Raw genomic sequence first — 18,826 nt, forward strand, 5'->3', positions numbered from 1 at the left:
TGAGCCCTAAATCAAGCTCCAAGCTTGGTGTGGAGCCTGCTTAAGATTCTCTGCCTCCTTCTCCCTCTATCTCATATATATATACATTATTTATATTTATATTTATATTTATATTTATATTTATATTTATATATAAAGGTAGAAACACTCTGTTGTCTATTAATTTCCATCCCAGGAGTGGACAGGTAGATAAAACCCTTTTACAGTTTCCTACCCCTGTTCTTATATCCATGACCCTCCTCTGAACTTTCCCACATTTGAATCTTACCTTTTCCCTCATTCTAATACATCTGATACACAGAAGTGAAAGCTGAGAAAAAAAGGGATTAAGTAGAAGTTTTAAAAGATTATATTATGTAGCAAAGAAATCCAAGCTGAGCCTACAGCAGTTGATTCTATGTGTGGTCCTGAAGCTACAGGTTTTCTCTTTCCTTCCCAGGCTCTCCCTGCATGTAGGCAACACTTAGTAGGACCCACATCCGCATCCACATCCTATGATCCTGTGGATGGACACTGCAGGAACCATGCACATGCTTTACTGAAGTGTATAGTACAGAGTGGTTAGGGATGTAGAGCGAGCTAGAACTGGGTTCCATGTGAGCACACATGCACTTGTGAGGGAAATCTGCCTGCATAAGAAGGGTGGCAGTTTTCTAGGGACTAGACTAGGTCTTAAAATCTGAGTAAGAATGGACCAAGCAGGAGGAAAGCATGTGCTAAGGTGTGGAGAAACTATGTATTGTGACTGATTTCAGACAGGATGATGTCAATAATCATGGTCATGAGTAAGATGGTTATGGGTTTGAGTCCTGGTTCTGATCCTTATCAGCTGCATGGCCCCGGGGAACTTACTTAGTTTATTCTTTGTGTAGATGCTTCATTTATTTAAAAAAAAATAACAACAGTAGGACTGACCTTATGTAATGTTATGAGCACTAAGGGACATAAAGCATATAGAGAACCTGTCACTGTATTTGGCATGATTTGAAGTCCAATTAGTGTTAATGTCGGTGGTAGTAATTGCCATCATGATAACAGGCACCAGCACAATGCAGTCTGCCCAGGAAAAGAAGCATTGCAAGTCTGAGTTGTGGTCTCGGAGAGTTTTGTGAATGATGAGAGGTCTGCCACAGTCAGCCGTGTGAGTTAGGTGGGAAGGGTGTGAGAACTCAGTAGATATGGAAATATGTAAACAAGACAGGAGTCAGCCACTTTGCAGGGATAGGGCATTTATGAATGGGAACATGGGGGGAAAAAGACCTCAGCAGTTTAACTGGCTTATGTTGGGCTTCAGCTCTAAGTTATTTGGACTTCTTCGGTAAGTCTTGAGGAAATCTGTGGGAGCACTGAAATCACCATCAGTGAAAAGGTGATGAATAGAATTGTGAGCTTTATGGGACTGGCGCTATTCAGTGCTCTTTCCTCCGCTTAAAACATTGGTGTTGGTACAGGTCATTTGCAACTGGCATTCCAAACATGACCGCTCGGCCTAAGATGTCATAAATGTGGGCAGACCAGAAGCAGGAAGGCAGGCTGAGACTCTCACAAATGACACAGTCATTCCTGCACTTACCTTTGTGCTCATCGTCAAGTACAAAAAAAGTATCTTGTATACAGCTTACCTTGAAAATGTCGCTCTCAGCTTCTGAAGGCCACCATTTCGACTACTGCAGACAGGGCCACTTGCAGAGCTCGGGTTCTCGCTGAACTTGGAATAGGGGGTACTTTTCCCTGGATGGGAAAGCATGGGCAGCATCAGATGTGGAAGCAGAGATGACGAATCGTTTCTCAACCAGAAACTGGCCTTCACGCTTGTGCAGGATCTCTACTGATCTCTTCCGATTTACAGGGTCAGTTCTAGGAGCTGACTCTAGTTGTGTTGTCCTGTGGGAGGTGCTGGCAGGAAATCAGGCAGGAGCAAGAGAGGTTGTTTCAGGTTTACCCCTTACCTCCCGGGGCCACCCAGATCGTGTGCGCTGGACGAGCTTGACTGCTGACTGCCATAACAATTTCCACACAGGGTTTTGAGTTTTAGAATCCATTCCTACCCATTTCCCCTTAAGGGTTAGGGATATGAAGAATTCCCAGTGTCACTGGCTCTGGGCTAACACTCTGTTCTTCGTGATCTCGGAAAGCCCCCTCACAAATTTGTGAATAATCATTATTAACATTTCTTCAAATGACCCAATTTGAGAGTGCCAGGAGTTTTCAAGCAGGACTCTGACTGGTCCACTGGGCACACATGAGGGGCCGATACCAGTACAGAGGTAGGGAGTGGGCAAAGAAGAGATTACATGATGGCAGCAGTATTGTAAGTCAATGAAAATATGAAATCCTTGCAAAGTTAATGAGACCCATCTTTTATCATCTTCTGAGTTTCTACAGGATGGAATTATTTTCCCATGGCTCTTCTCAAGGCCAATTTTACTTAATAGATCTCCCCTTAGGAAGAACACTAATGTTGGCTGGAAGACATATTTGATAAGCCATATGGCTTGGCCAGTGAGTTACTAATAATGTGATCAAGAAAGAATCCCCAGTTGCTATGCTGGGGAGGGTCAATGAGAAGTGAGAGGTAACAGAGGAGGGTCAGGGAAGAGGGTGGAAGATAGCACAGCTAAGTGTAATTCCTATCTAGGACCCTCAGATGTTAGGAGGACCTGATGGACACCCCATCAGAGAATTGAGGTGTGGTTGAGGAGTTGAGGGCTTTTTGTCTCCAGGCTTTGCAAGTGGGGTTTTTGGGCCAGTTTACCTAAAACATCAAGGAGTCATGGCATGTAGGTGCCAGATTCCAGCTTTTATTATCAATAAGAGCTACACTGGAGCACTAAACTTCTGAGTGATAAGACACTTCTTCCATAGAAGAAAGAACTCAGCATTTGTTTCAGACTTTACCATAGTCTATTTAAAAAGAACACCGGTGCCAGAGCCAGCAGCTGGTTTTGGCTGTGAGACGAGGTTGGGGGAATGCCTGTGTTTAGAATACACTATTGTTTTAGAGAGAGAACATGAGATAAAAATGGGCAAATACTTGGATTCTGCAACATTTTAAAAAGAAATTTAAGAAGAAACCCAAATGTACCTTTTGGGTTTCTTGGCTTATTGTTGGCCCAGAAAAAAAAATTGTTACTGTGATTTTAGGAGGATTGATGCTAACTTGCATTTATTTTTGCATGCAGTGACTCTTCAGAGAATGGAGAAGGAAAGGTTTAGTTTTCCTCCTCATTGGACATATCAGGAAATTTTAGAAAGCTGGTTGAAGGTCATGCGGAGATGGAGTTAGTGTCGGGATTGTCTGAGTCCCACATGGTTCTCTCTTCACTGACTCGTGCCGCCTCCTGCTTGAGACTTCTTTTCCTTAAGACAAACTAAAAAGCAAAATGGTAGAGAAGAGAAACACTTGGGAGCCAACACGGTGGCAAGCAAAGAGCATGGATTTGGGGATAAGATTGACTTGGAGAGGAGTTTCCCCTTGACCATATAGACTTCTCCAAGTCCTTGTTTCCTTACCTGTAAAATGGGGGAATAATGTCTACCGTGCAAGGTTGTAGTAAAGATTAGGGAAATAATATGTGTGAGGCGTTTCGTGGAATGCAGGTGGTGATCAGCAAATACATTTCCCTTACTCCCAGCGATGCAGCTTATCCCTTTGCAGGGGAGCTTGGACTGGCTTTGTCTCAACTATTGCCAAATGCAAAAGGACTCCCTGTGTGAGGCCATGTAAAATGAAGTGCTATGATTTCATGTGGGGTTTGTTCCAAGCACTCTGCTGTGATTAGATATCTAGTTAGAGGCTCCCGCTATCACATTAATCATATGTGTCCTTGTAGCTGATTCAGACGAGAATGACTGCAAACTTCAGTGTTTCTGGTTGGTTCTGAGAACGTTTGGTCTTGGTTGGATAGTGCTGATCGTACTTCATATTTTAAAAAAATATCATGTTGCAGGGGATACATCTATCAAAGAAGTTGTCACTCATGACTTTCCAGAAGCATCCTAGAGTAATGAAGGCTGAGAATTTCAAATTAAGGTGACCTTTGATAGTATATAGGAGAACAAAATGAGATGTTCCCAAACTCATTGTTTCCCCATTTATACCAGAAACTAGGTATTTATTTTATCTTTCCCTTCTATCCCCACCTGTGTGTCTCTTGTGTTTCCAAGAGTCTTGGGATTTAACAAGCCATGAGGGGGTGACATGACTGTTGTTCCCTGCCTCCCACCTACTCAGGAAATACACATCACAATCATCTCCACGATTTATGACTTCAAGGCTGCTGGCTATGAATATTCCGATTCCTTGGAGGTGACTAGTGCTCTCAGCCTCTTCAGATACTAGCACATTTCCTCTGAATCTTTTTCCTGCAAAGGCCAACTTACTTAAACTACTGCCTTCTTCAAAGGTGAATTTCTTACTCTCTTTTCATCTGATCCTTTTATCTGTCCTTCCCTGAGTGCTTCACACTTGGCACAAAGTCAACCTGCTGGTTACAAATTATTTTACCATCCCCTCAATTCTCTGAGCACAGACAATGTTTGCTCATGTTTTCCAGACATCTTCTGCCATGTTGGAAGCCATCGCTGTGCTGCCTCTGACAGTTGTGACTTGTTCTTCATCATCTTTTGTTAGATAGTCTTCTACATGGGATGCATTTCCAAGGGGGTCTCTTCCCCCTGAATGAGATGTTACAGAGAGTATGGAAGGGATGGAGGGATGGGGTCAGCTCACCTGGGACACTGGGTTAGCTGGGCCCTGACTTGCCCAGCTCCTGCCCCCGGAGGAAGTTTGCTATGGTTTTCTGTACCACTTTTTCTCTCTGCAGTGAGGAATTGTTTAAGATGTCTTCATTCCTGCAAGTTTTGTGTCTACTTTGCCCCACCAGTTGCTGTCTTTTAGAATTTTTCCACTTTCTGCACATCTGCTTTGACATGTAAAGGCCACAGCTTAACTCACATACACATAAGGAATTCACCAAATTGAGTTAAGCAGACCAGTGATTTCATGGCCCTGCTATGTCTTGGCTCTGCTAAAATATCCGGATCCATGCCAGCTTTTCATGGAGAACTGTGCTCTGTTCTCCAACATAGGGTATAGCTTGCTGTTCCACATACTCCTCTGGGCTCTGTGTGCTGGACAGCATTAGCAGCATCTTCCCACACTTCATGCTTCACACTTGAGCTTTGTGGTTTCACCTTATCAAGTAGAAGTCGAGTTGCTTCTCTCTTCCTCCCCCACCCTCATTATTTATTGGTTAACTCTTAAAATTTCTTCCTATAGCCTTAGTAAAAAAAAATTGCTGAAAGATACAGATGTTTCATATAGAACTATTTACAGATATAGGAATGTACACGGGTTAGTATACACATACTTTTTCTTGTTCTATCAATTAAGCTGGTCTTAAGCAATGATGCTGCAAGGGCATCAAGCACATCTGGTGCCCAGATCTTGTTTTCCAATACCATTCTCCAGTGAGAGGATCTAGGACTCTCTGAGAAATTGGTTCTAGGGCTGAGACAGAAAATATTCATGATGAGCCTGGATCATTTCATAATATCAGAACATAAGAAAGGGCCGAAAGAATATAAAACAGAACAAAAACCCCACAGTGATCGGGGAGTATGGAACGGGACACAGAGGTCAAATGAAAGAGCTCCTAATGACCAAGGCTGGAAAACTTTGAGTAACAAAAAATGTAAATTAGTGTTGTTTTATAAACCAAAGTGTACAATATATATATTCATGAATTTTTACTTACATAACTAAAAAATTGAATTAATAAATAAATGAGAGAGAAAAGACCAATCTCCCACGGAGAAGAATTCCAAGTAATTTATTGGAGGATTTTGCCCTCAAGGGGATGGAGCCTAGTCCCTCACTCATTAAGTGTGGGCCACACAGAATGACTTCCTTCCAAAGGAAAGAGTTTGGGCAGAAGAGAAACAACAGTCACTACCTCAACCACAAGATCCAGGTCAACACCAACATTGACAAGTCATGTCAGTAGCGTATACCTTTTATGCAATGTGATGAAAATGTGGTTTTCCTCCCCCAAGCACATAATCCCAGTCAAATAAGGGGGGACAATCATAAAACTCCCCATTAAGAGACATTCTTTAAAATACTAGATTAGAAAAAAAAATAAAAATAAAATACTAGATTAGTATCCCCTCAAACCTGTTAAAATTAATAAAAACAAGAAGTGCGTGAGAAACCATCACAGCCAAGAAAACCCAAAAGAGGAAATTCAACTAGATGTCATGTGATATCTTCCCTGGGATCCTGGAACACAAAATGGACATTAGGTAAAAACTAAGAAAATCTGGATAAACTATGGACTTTAGTTAATAACAAGGTATCAGTATGCAAGGCAATTCATTAATTAACAAATATGCCATGCTAATGTGAGATGTTAATAAGAGAGAACCTGGCAGTGGGATATTTGGGAACTCCCTGTACTTACTTCATAATGTTCTGTAGATCTAATGCTGTGCTAAAAAAATTTAATAAGAAACATTTCTTCAATCCATAAAAAGACTTTACACACTGTGGATACAATCATGAATCAGAGGGAGAAAGTACCTGGTCTCATAGAGTGTATAGATTTCCTTTATATTACTCATTAAATTTGGATCTTGGCTCCCATTAAATTTCCATGAACACTATTGTCATATGGTATCACTTGATGTCATTCAGAAACTTTTCAGCTATCGGACTGCGACCCTCACTCTAACATTGAGGACTGGATGTGAAAATAGAAGCTAAATGAAAATGTCTTAAGGGAATCCCGCAAGAGTTGATATAAATACTGCGCTTGCTACTCTTAGTGAAATGATATTATGACTGTGTATCAAACGCAAAATTCTACTAAGTGGGGCTTTTTCAATATCAGCTCCTTGAGGAGGATGTCCACTGATACTTGGCAGCATAATGAAGAGGAACAAAGAGAATTGACACCAAAAAGCAAGTGCAATTGTCTGAAACGGCTTGGTGCATGAAAACAAATCACACATGCTTTCAAGTCCTTCTGTCTACTGCACATTGAGATGCCTGACAGGCATGCACGAGGATGCTTAGTCATCAGTTAGGAACCAGAGAGAAGTGAAGAACAGACTGCGGACCCAGACTTCCTCAGTTTGATCCCACCCCTGCCACACAGTTGCTCTTTGAGCACAGGCTGCTCTTGGCCTTTTCTTTTTTTTTTTTTAATTTTTTTTTAATTTATGATAGTCACAGAGAGAGACAGAGAGGCAGAGACACAGGCAGAGGGAGAAGCAGGCTCCATGCACTGGGAGCCTGATGTGGGATTCGATCCTGGGTCTCCAGGATCGCGCCCTGGGCCAAAGGCAGGCGCCAAACCGCTGCTCTTGGCCTTTTCTTGCCTAGTTCCTCACATATAAGATGAGAGTAATAGTGGTCTCTACTTCATACACTACTTTAGGAATCAATGATCCATTAAGCAGGCTTAGAATAATGCCTGTCTATAATACATACCTAACAAATATAAACCATGACAATCAAGAAGTGGCCAAAGTACTTCAGGTTATTAGTAGCAAACATTTATGTAATGAACTAAAAATGAAATCATGGAAAAATTCAATATTGGACAGTTTTACAAAATTCAGTATATATGATTAATATACTGTGGCCTTTCAAATTATGGCTAGTTAGTCCCTGTCTCTCTGAAATCTGTAGGAAAGGAAGGAGAAAAGGAGGCAAGAAGAAAGAGAAAGAAAGTACACTGGGACACATCTGTCAGAAGTTACCCTGATGGGTTTCAAGAGAAGTCTTGGAGATGGGTTGGAGGTGTTGCAATTTATGGGACACTTTAACAGCATATAGCAAGAGCAAGATGAACTTTCCCTCACTCACTTCATTATTATCTCATTTGTACTAGATTTTTTTTTCAACTTGGTTGAGAAGGACAATGCCTATCTTCCTACTTCAAATGAAAAAATTGTAGCCAACAACTTATGTAGTGGTTTTGTAGCAGTTGTGGTGGGTGCTCCAACTGTATCTCCTCTCCATTCCCTCCTCATGCACATCGAACACTCACCAGTCCCTTCCAATGGTCTGTGACTCTGTCTCCAGGCTCTCTTTGCTGCCTAAGCAGCACCCAGGCAGGCTGGAAGACTGGGTGTTCCATGGCCCTGGGAGCAGCCCTCTACCTGTGCTGGCAACCCATTATGGTGGGTAAATGCCCAGGTGCCCACCCCTGCCTGGGGTATTGCTGAGGGGTGGCTTCCTCTAAGCTCAGAGTTCACCTGTGGGGTTGAGGCCCTGGTTGCACAAATACTCTTTTTCTTGGCTTCTTCCCTAGTCTAGCTTACTTCCTCTTGTTTTTACTGGTTCTCCCCAGGATCACCTTTTAAATAAACTACTTGCAGTCATACTGTCTCAGAGTTTGCATCAGGGGAAACTCAATCTAAGATAAATTCTGTACACTGTTCTATTTTTTTAAGTAATCTTTGAACATTTTCTTTTCCCCAACAACAGCATCAGTAGGCAAGCAGAAGTATGATGTTTGCCATCAAAAGTCTTTCATAGCAGTGGCATCTAGAAATTATGGCTGTGATATAAATAAGTAACTTCATTATAAGTGCATGTATGGTTTAGCTCAGCCATGACCACCCCTCATCAAGCCTGATGCTTTATGAGCTGGGGCCATTTATATTTAGTAAGACAAATTTCCCATTTTGACCAAAAATTATTCTTATATTGTTGGCATATTCTAATCATAAGGAGAAGTAGGGGCCTGAAGAAGACAAAAAATCTACACCGCTCTGTAGCTCATGTTAGAAATGAGTGATGGAACAGGACTTGAAAGTGAGACCACAGAAATGCCCTAATTTCCCCTGTTGCTAGTTTGTAACTTTCTGCTTTGTGCAGTTTTGCTCATAATTAAGCTCTAAAAAGAAGCAGGTATATGAAGTGTTTTTGGAGCCAGTAGGGAATGAAGAAACCAATCATCTAGCTATCCTGGAGCTACATGTGGGGAGACAATGTTCAGAGACACCAAGGCTAGTGACGGCAAGTCAAAGGGGAGAAGGCAGCCTGTCTCCCTGGGGCACGGCCATGCGCGTGTAGTGCGGGGGACACATCTGAGACCAGGACCACCCGAGGGGCTGAGCAGAGGGAATGCCTGTCCTCCTATTCCCACACACACCCATCTTTCCAATCCATAATCTCCTTGCAGCCATGCCACCCCACCTCCTCATCATGTGGAGAAAGAGCACTGAGTATAAAGTAAGCTGGTGTTAAAAAAAAAAAAATCTATGTCACTTTTTAAATTTTAATAATGAACTAAGTTATAAAAAATGACTTCACAGTTTAATTTTAAAGGTTTCAAAACAGCAAAGAGAGCTTGAGAGGGTGGAGCTGTGTGTCACAGAGTTGCAGGGTTGAGGGAGGCCCTAGAGTATATGGGTAGCTATTTGCCTGGAAGATACCTGTTGGAAATCACTGTGGAAAGAACGGGGAAACCAGCTCCCCAAAACCATAGCACTTGGTGAAGGATAATAGGGATAATCATCGTCTTGCATCAAACAGCCCATCGAGTGTGCGTGTGCTATCTTAGGAGACAGTTGAAAGCAGAGGATGACAAGAAAGACTGGAAGTGAGCATGGTGGCAGGATTTGACTTGTCTTGGAAATGTGGCTCTCAGAGCAAGCATTTGCCAGCAAAGCCTTAGGGTAGCATTAGCGTTGCAAGACTAGCAGAATTCCTTAGGGTGCCAGACTCTCTTCAAAATCTGTCTTTCCTCTAGAAATGCATTGACTTTCAGCTCATTAGGACCTGCCCCACTAAAGACTCTCATAATTGTCTGCGCCTCCACTGAGAAATTTTGCAGCCATCACCAACGTGTGTGATGCACAATACATGTCCTCCCCTCTGTCACAGTGGAGAGGGCCTGCATGTATGCACCTTCAAGAGCTTTCCAGATGTCACTAGCCTCCCGAGAGCCCCAGGAAGCATCAGGTGGCCTGCTGTAATTGGGTAGGCGGGCTCTTAAGACAGGATTGAGGAAGTGTTGACGGAAGAGCTCAGATTGAATTCAATTATATCATCTGAAATGAAGGTCAAGGGAACTTATCCACCAATGCAAAGAAGACAAGAGCTGCATCGAGAATCACAGGTTATAAATTCATTCATTCGCTCATTCCTTCATGCATGGCACCTGCCATGTACTAGGCACGATGTTGCCCACAGATGTTTGGGGAAAGGCTGGACGCTTCCTCACAATTTTCTCAGGTGATACAATCTCCACAGCCACCCTCTGACAGGGGAGGAGATTGTAACTCAAAGCCATCTCACAGGAGGCTTTCTGATTTATGCAGTATTGTCAGCATTTGGGACACCGTGAGAAGTAAAGGGCTATTTGCCTTATAGCTAATTTTGTTGTTGTCAATGGTGTGGAATGTCCCCCTTCAAGAAAAATGCTAGATCTCCTCTAATACAGGCTTTCCACAATTATGTTGCTGTGATGGCAGTTGGGTATATGTGCATTGTGTATTTGCTTTAGATTCAGAAATCGGGCTTAGGTTGTTCAGATTTAGCTACATTGTAGACCAAAGTCTTGAAGACTTTGGATGCCTGCTTTTCTTCTTCAGGTGGAAATGTGAGTTGTTTCTCTAGGAATAAGCTGGCAGACTGGGTAGCTGGATGGGGCTGTGGCTGTAAAAGATCAAAGGCCTCTGGTGTGGATGAAGCAGTGGGGAAGCTGCCTTCCAGAAAGAATTTACATCCGGGAAGGAACAGTGCTAAGTAGTGTCTCTTATTGTTGATCTTGGGAGAGAAAGTCCTCTCAAGCTTTTAGCTTTATCCATGTCGTGACAGACTCTGAAAATAATTTATATTCAGTCTTCTGCAGGGAAAGAAGGAGGCTGCTCATGGTTGAGGCCATCAGCTGGGCTCTCACCAGCTCAGACCCCATCTGGCACTTTGAAGGCCACAGGAGTCAGTAAGGTGACCCACCCTCAATTCATTTGAGCTACACCGTGCACCAGGCGAGAAGTTCTGATTAAGGAACTTCTTTAGGATCCCCACATGAAAAGCAGAGCAAAATGAGAGGTTTGCTTATGGAGTTCCTCACAGTCCACTTATCTAGTTAATTCTACCAATGCTTATTAAGCATTTGGCAGGGGTTGGTTTTCACACCAGGTACTGAGGTTACAAAGACACAGGATGCCCAGACCCTGTTCTCAGGAGTGTTGCAATGAAGTTGGAGAGGCAAACGGAGGAAAACAAATGTGGCCCAGTGATGGAAATGTGTGTGGGGGACAGTGGGGACCACAGAAGAGAGTGATCCATGAAGGAAATACTCTTTAGAGAAGGTCAGACCAAGAAGCATGGGCACATTGTCCGACTCTGGGGAGAAAGGTTGGCTTGTCTCTGCGGAGTCTCTCGTGGATGCATACAGGATACCTCGCATCAGAAGGGCATTTGTCAGCTGTTCTGCTGTCTCAACTCGACTCTAGGTGCGCCTTCCACAAATACTGTGCATGAATTCCGTGGCCAGACACTGTGGTAGACCTTCAGAGATATTTTCTGTCCTCCAGGGACCCATGATTTTCTGGTAGAGGCAGACAGCAAACAACGTCAGGAAGTGTGTACCTCAGTTCTATTGATGCTGTTTTGGTTAAGAAAGTGGCCTACAAGGAACAGCCGTTAAATCTGAATGACCCACACTTCACTGGCATGACAACTGGACGTCTATCTGGCCTTCTCCCAACCCTGGAAAAGCAGTTGACAATAGCAAGCTGAACTTCAGGTAGGTGTCTCCTTTCAAACTCTGCAGCATAACTACCATCGCAGCCCTTACCCAGTGGTCACGATCACCAGCACCCACTCTTGTGATGAGTGTGGTGGCAGGCGGTCTTTCCTCCATGGGCACTGAGCTCCAGAATCATGTGCCTGGGCACATGTCTGCTTCATGCTGGCGGACCAAATGCCCCTTACAATCCAGTTCCATGTGTACTTGCTTTATGCCCTTTCCTTAGCACCTGGTGCGTGCCATCTACCCAGACTAGTGTATACCTGTTCTTCATTTATGTTTTCACTGGTTCACTTAGTCAACCCTACGTCTCAACTCCTATCAGACACTGGAGTAAATACTGAGGACACAGGGAACAAAATGAAGTAGCTCCTGCCCTCGCAGAGTTTGTAAGCCAATGGGGAAGATGGCACCAGAAGCAAGTAGAACTCAGCATGGTGGGTGTCCAAAAAAAAACATGCTTGAAGGTAGGAGCAAGCGATTTCCTGCAGGTAATATTGTAAGGTATTTTACCCACCATGAATTGTTAGCAAGTTAATTCGAACAAAGAGTAAATTATACGATGTCACAAGTAAATAATTGTGCATTAAGAGCTGACTTTCCTGAAGTACCCAAAATGCAGTATGGTAGGATTTGGTTTCAATAAATAATAGCCAAAATAAATACACCGAAACCCAAAGTTCCATCTTTCCTTCTGCCATCATACCTCACATGTTCCACAAACTTATAGGTAGGATTGCTGGTTGAACACACGGATGTGCTGTGCCTGGGATGACATTAGCTTCCCTCGGAGATGAAGGGGCTGGAAAGGTGGGAACCAGAAGCTCCATACCCTGAGATGTGGGCACAGAAGTAGAAGAATTATTGGTGAGCATCAGGGAACCTCGGAAGCAGGTTTGCTGTAACTGAGACGAGAGGGCTGAGTTCTCACAGGTGAATCCTTCTGGACCTCTTTGCTCAGTGCTGGTCTGCTGTGCCTCTGTCCCTATGAGCCTTTGCCCACACCACCTTCCAGATGATGCTGGTTCCTGGCAGTGACTGTTTGTTTACCATGTTCTAATACCTGGGCAAGCAATCCCAGGGAGTGGAAAGATGGTGTTTATACTAAACATTCTGGTTTGCTGTTATCAAAGATATGGTCTACCTAGCAAGGCAGGAAAATACATTCTTTTAAAAAGTATGCAAAATGCTAATTGCTGCATGTGAAGTCTTCTTTCCATTCTTTGCCATCCCAGAATGTATGGCACTGACTATGAAAGCAGAGAGAAAGAGGGACACACCTCCTGGGTAGACCCCAACAAGGTAGATCCCAGCAAGGAAGATTTCAATCAGTGTTATATTACCTGTGAAAATTAAAAAAGAGAAATATATATATTTCTTATTATTCCACATATATATTTATGGAATAATATATATATTAATATACTATATATATATGCACTGTTTTTTCCCCATTTTTACCTGCTCCATTTTTCTGTAAAGGCAGTTGCATTTTTAAGCATGCATCAGGAAATCTTAGCCTTCAGTCCTCATGGACTGATTCCGAGCTAAAGCCTTCCTTGCATTTTTCTGCAATGTCTAAATAGAAACTGTTCATTCAAATCTTATTCAACTTCCTAGAAATGAAATATGAAAGTGAGTGAGAGCTACATGCTCTCTGCTATCCAATGCAAATGTATGCAAATTTCTTCATATTAGAATCATTGTCTAGTTGTCACCCTCGCACGGGGCACATCAAAGCCATATGACCTGATTTTTGCACCTGCTGTTTAATTAAATTTACAAGGCAGACACACTCCCCACTCCCGGTGATATACAAATCCGGTTTTACAACCACAGCTTCTAATTTACAAGGTAGTTGACGGCTGCGTCCCACCATCGATAGCCGCCCAACTGCTCTTTGTTGCACCGAAGATTAAAAAAGGAAGAAGAGCTAGCATTTGGGCAGCTGAATTCACAGAAATATTAAAAATTGTCTCCCTCTCCCATCCAAGCCCTGATTTTTGTTGTAAAGATGCAAAGGAAGGTACGCATTGGGTATTTAATGCCAAGGGGAAGAGCATTTTCGTCTCCGTTGACTTCCCCTAATTTTCATGCAAGGGACAAAGCTCTGGGCTTCTCTGAAGTCTGATGCCTCCAGTCTGTTGGGGGTGGGAGGGGGCAGGAAGTCCTTAATATAGCAAGGCCAGTGTGGTTTGAGGAGAAAGATCGAAGTTCTAAGGCTATCATGAGCTCAAAGTGTTTTCTGAGAGATATTTATTGCATGAGAATAATGTACTGTGAAATTCTCCCTCAGCTTCTACCCGCAGGAATTTTTAGTCTTTAAATTGTGTGTATCTGTACGTAATGGAGGAAAGAAATAGTAGAGCGTGATCTTCACTGGGTTTGTGTTCGATTATTATTAGTATTTGTTCTTGGGCTGGCACGGTGCTCTTCATTTCTTCTAAGGGCTGGTACACAGACATGGATTTGATTTCCGTGAGAGATGGCTCAGAAAGGAAAACCAACGGAAATATTTTACAGGAAGGCGAGAGGGGATGAAAAAAATACTTCTTTGTCTGTTTCCACTAAATCACCCAGCCCAAGACCTATAGTGAAAGAATAAAGCCTTTTAGATTATCGTAGGGAACATAATTTCATCGAAATAGTACGTTGGGGTTTTTAAAAGTGTTTTTGCAGCCATGCACTCTGAAATCTGGAAGGGCCCCCCGAAACATAAATTTTGTGCAATAATGTGAAATGCATGATCTTCGGATAAAGGAAAGTGAACTTCCCAGAGTCCACCCATAGGTGGCGCCACGCATTCACCAAACTGAAACCCTGTGCAGCCAAGTTTGGAACAAGTCACATAAATTAAAGCCTTGAGCTGCAACTAACTCTGAGACATATGGGTTGAGTCCCAGGCCTGCCCAAGAATAACTTTGAAGAAAATTTTGTTTTCTGGCAATACAGATGCTAACACACCACAGAACCTTTAAAAAGAATAAATATGTAGATGGTTCATAGCTCTTCAGAATAATTTAACCTTCCCCCCCAAAATTAAGATAGCATCACGAGAATAAAATAATATAAGCTCTGTTTTTCTGCTTTGGGGGGAAAGAAAGACAATTTGATGGCTGTGATACTCTCAAGAAGTATTTGTCAATTAGTTTTTATTTACTCACATTTTATTATTTCAGTTTCAGACGTAGAGCAAAGAGTGAACGCATCTTAAAATGAGCTAACGTTTGATGAACAAATAATATTTAAACACAGATTCTATGTGGGAAAATGTCATTGCCTGAATTTAGAATTTTTTGCTTCTTTGTTCTGTGCTATGAAATGTAGTCAACGTGTTCCCATTTAGGAACCAAACGTACGCCTTCCAAAATCCTTTATTCTATCATGGGAGAGTCTAGTCATCACGCCCGGCCAGGAGGTGAACAGTTTCTGGAAAACACCGGTTACAAAGCTGTTAGCTGTACCCAAAATGTGAAGCTATGGCTCTCGAGTAAGTAAAACTTTAACCTTAACACAGAGGTTTTGTTTAAACAAGGACTGTTTACAATGGGCCTTGAATCAATGGCGGGGGGAGCGGCCTTTGTTGGATCTGACCCTCGCTGAAGTCACTCCTGACAAGGGACCTGCTCAGGTGAGGGGGCACCTTGAGAGAAATAAATGCAAGCCCTCACACATATTTCTTTGTTGCCCAAAAGGTAGAAAAGGGCAGCAAAATTAGTTTTTATTTATCCTTAAAGCCAGTAGCGTCAGTCCATTTGGCCGCCCTGAAAATGTACCCAACGGCTGGTCAGACTGGCTAAGATCACCTGTAATATGTCTCAGTATCTAAACAGGGAGCATTCCTGCAAAGAAAACACACATAAGTGATTCATAACATGGAATCCAGCTATTGTAGTCTGTTTGTTTTATCTCCATGTCTTCTCGAATGCACATTTCAGATGTGCCAGGTATGATGTTAATCATCAGTGAATGCCTCCATCTGTGTTTGCGTAGATGTGTTTTTTTCTTTCGCGTTGATGAAAGGTCAAGAAATCTTTAAACCTCAATCCCAAAGCAGGGATAGCCAATAGAAAACACCTTTGGCTACTAGGTTTCGGTCTCCTTCATGCCACAGAACCTGTCTTGTTCAGTTTTGTACTCTCGGGTCCGGCCCAAAGCCTAGAACATGCTAGGGGATCAGGAGCTGTTCGTTGTCACTGCTGCCCTTTTACTTGTATTTGCTTATCATGTTTGGCTGATTAAACAAATGAGTGAGAGTCCCAGGAGCTGAGCACATGGTGGGTGCTAGGAAGGGTGAGGACATGAAAGCCACGCTCCTTCTTTTGCATGGTTGAATTACGAAGACGGGTTTATGCACGCGTTAATAGCGACAAAACACACTGGCCTTGGCTTCTCATCACCAGCTTCATTTGCGAAGTGAGGCTGAAATGACCTCTTTCTCAAAGGTGGGAGGGTTGGAAAAGGGGGGCTTTCCCGGGACTCGGCACCCAGGGGCCACTTTCAGAACTGTCCCAGAGGCTCGGCGTGATTATCCCATTACCTCAAGTACTGGCCAGTGCCACCCTGGGGCACTACGACATCAGCCCCCTCTTTCCAGTGAGGACACGGGAATCCCTCTCTATATTCCCTTTTCTCTTACTAGATGTAACTTTTGTTGGAATCTCAAGCTCCTTCCCATGGTGGCAAAGCTGTGGCCCAGGGCCAGCCCCATCCTAGTCATCTGCCCCCTGCGGTCCGGGTGCCAGCTTCAGGACCCTCTCCCTGTTCTGATGGGCCCTGCTCTCTGCCCTATTCACAGCACCATCTGTCTTCAAGTGAGGTCCCTCAACGGTGGGAGTCTACCTCTGACCCATCCCTTTCCATCTTGGTTCCTTACAAATGAGTGATCACTTTGTAGCAAACAGTCAGGAAGCAGGAAATTCAGATTCACTCAATTTGAGTGTGGCCAGACACCTACGGCAGATACTGTGCAGGGCCTTTAATAAGTAGGCTTTTCTTCGCCCTCATTCAAACTCCCTATACCATTGTTTGGTTGGTATTTCTGCGTCCCCCACCCAACCAAGGAGAACCCTGTGGCTCTGAAAGATCACCTTCTTTTTCTAAGACTCTGGAGCTAGTAACGGGATAACCAGTATTGCAGCGTTTGTTCTGACTCGCCAAGATAAACCCATTAAGAGGTCTTCTGTACAAAGCCTCGGTACGAATTCTTCCTGGATGTTATTCTGCACACTTCCCCCCTTCCTGTCGATCTGTAACTGTGTGGCACCGCAGGGATACTCAAGGCACCAAAGATGCACTGGGAAGCCCAAGACTTCCTCCTGAAAGAGCTGCTGCTGTTTGAGGAAACAAGACTAACATACAGGCAGTGGTAACAAAAAAACTCCAGGTCAGGTATTTATGAAACTAATAAAAATCCCCAATAATTGCCATGGAGAGGAGTTTAGGTACCTCACCCCGTGATAGACGTGGTGTAGCCCTGGGACTGACCTCAGAGGATGGTGCAAAACAATGTGTGCAGATTGCGCACAGCCGTGCCAGGCAGCTGCCAGTGCACACGGGCCGTGTTTATGATCTCGGTTACTACCTTCTCATTTACTCCCTAAAAGACCTCTGGGAGAGACGTGGAGTCCCTCCAATTGACACACTAAAACAGATGTTGGACCTTCATGTTGCCCGAGGTCAACAGCTGAGAGGTAGGAAATTGGGGTTAGAAGCCTCTCTGCCCAATCCTGTGGGGTGTGCAAGGTGTGGAGGGGTGTGCCCAGGGGTGGGGGAGCAGGAGAAGCTTCTCAGAGCTGGTGGGCCTGGGTGGAATCCTGAAGCCCAGGGTGGATTTTGAGGGCCAGAGAGAAAGTAGATAGAGGACAGGGAGACAAAGTGGGAGTGGCTCAGATGATGCTCATGGTCAGCTTTCTACACATACCGGGGGTCGTGCTTTGTGGTGCACTGGCCCAGCCTGTTTGGAAGGAATGGATTTGCCTCTGGAGCAAAGCAAAGTCCTCATAGAAATGCTTTTAGGATCATAACCTGCAACACTGAAATCTCCTTCAGCTTTGAGACCCCTTTGGAGAAGGGTCTGCAAAGGCATCAGAGGGCAGGGCCAGTGCTGTTTCTGATGGCCAAAGCATGCCACGTGTTTGCAGACCACTTGTGAGGAAGGCTATGGGCAGGGGAGAAATGCAGGTACCAGCCAGGCTGGGGGAGGCAGAGGGCATGCTGTTGGGTGGCCAGGAGAGCTGAGGCAGTGGACACTAGAAGCGCCTTGATGGCCACGGGAAGCACAGAGGGGAACAAGGCAGAGGACCAAGAGGGATGGGGACCAGAAAGGGCTTTCTTGTGCCTCCTCCCCCTGCCGAAGCCTCTTCATAATCAAGTTGAGGCTGTGCTCATCCAGGGTCTGAGGTCGAGCACCTACATGCAATAGAAAAGAAGGCCATGGAAAACCTGCTCCTTCAGCACAAAGTATGGTGGATGACCCGGTGTTTGGTGTGACAACCGATGAGAAGGCTTTGTGACATCAAGCATCTAATTAACCATGCAAGTCCCTTGAACACACTACGCCTTGGTTGCCTTGGCCAAGAGGTGACATGGCAGTTGTCCATGCTACTTCTTAAGCTCTTGAGAAATCCAAAGAGGTGACAACTGTGAAAGCTCTTCCACAACTGTAGTGCAGGAAGCAAGTAGCGATTTTCTGGAAAGTCCCCCTTTGGCTCTCTAATCAGACCTCGAAGGTGTCAGCAGGACCCAGTCATACTAGTTTCTTAAGCACCCCTTGGCTGAGGACACATCGTAGTGATGCGTGCTTGTTTTTGAAGTAGAGGCTCTCTCTCTCCTGACTTGGGTGAGCGTCTGCGGCCAGGTGCCACTGAGCCCTCACTCCAATGGGCATGTAAATCCCAGCTCCGCTCCTTCCTTGTGATCCTGTGCCGTTGGGTCACGTGTTTTGATACTCAGTTTCTTCCCATCTAACTGGGTAATAAGATTGTCTCCCTCAAGGGTGTGTTGGGAAGCTCAAATCAGATTACAGGTAGGTTCCCGGGGCAGTGTTTAGC

This window comes from Canis lupus, chromosome 17 (assembly GCF_003254725.2).
Source record: "Canis lupus dingo isolate Sandy chromosome 17, ASM325472v2, whole genome shotgun sequence".
In the NCBI taxonomy this organism is placed as follows: domain Eukaryota; kingdom Metazoa; phylum Chordata; class Mammalia; order Carnivora; family Canidae; genus Canis; species Canis lupus.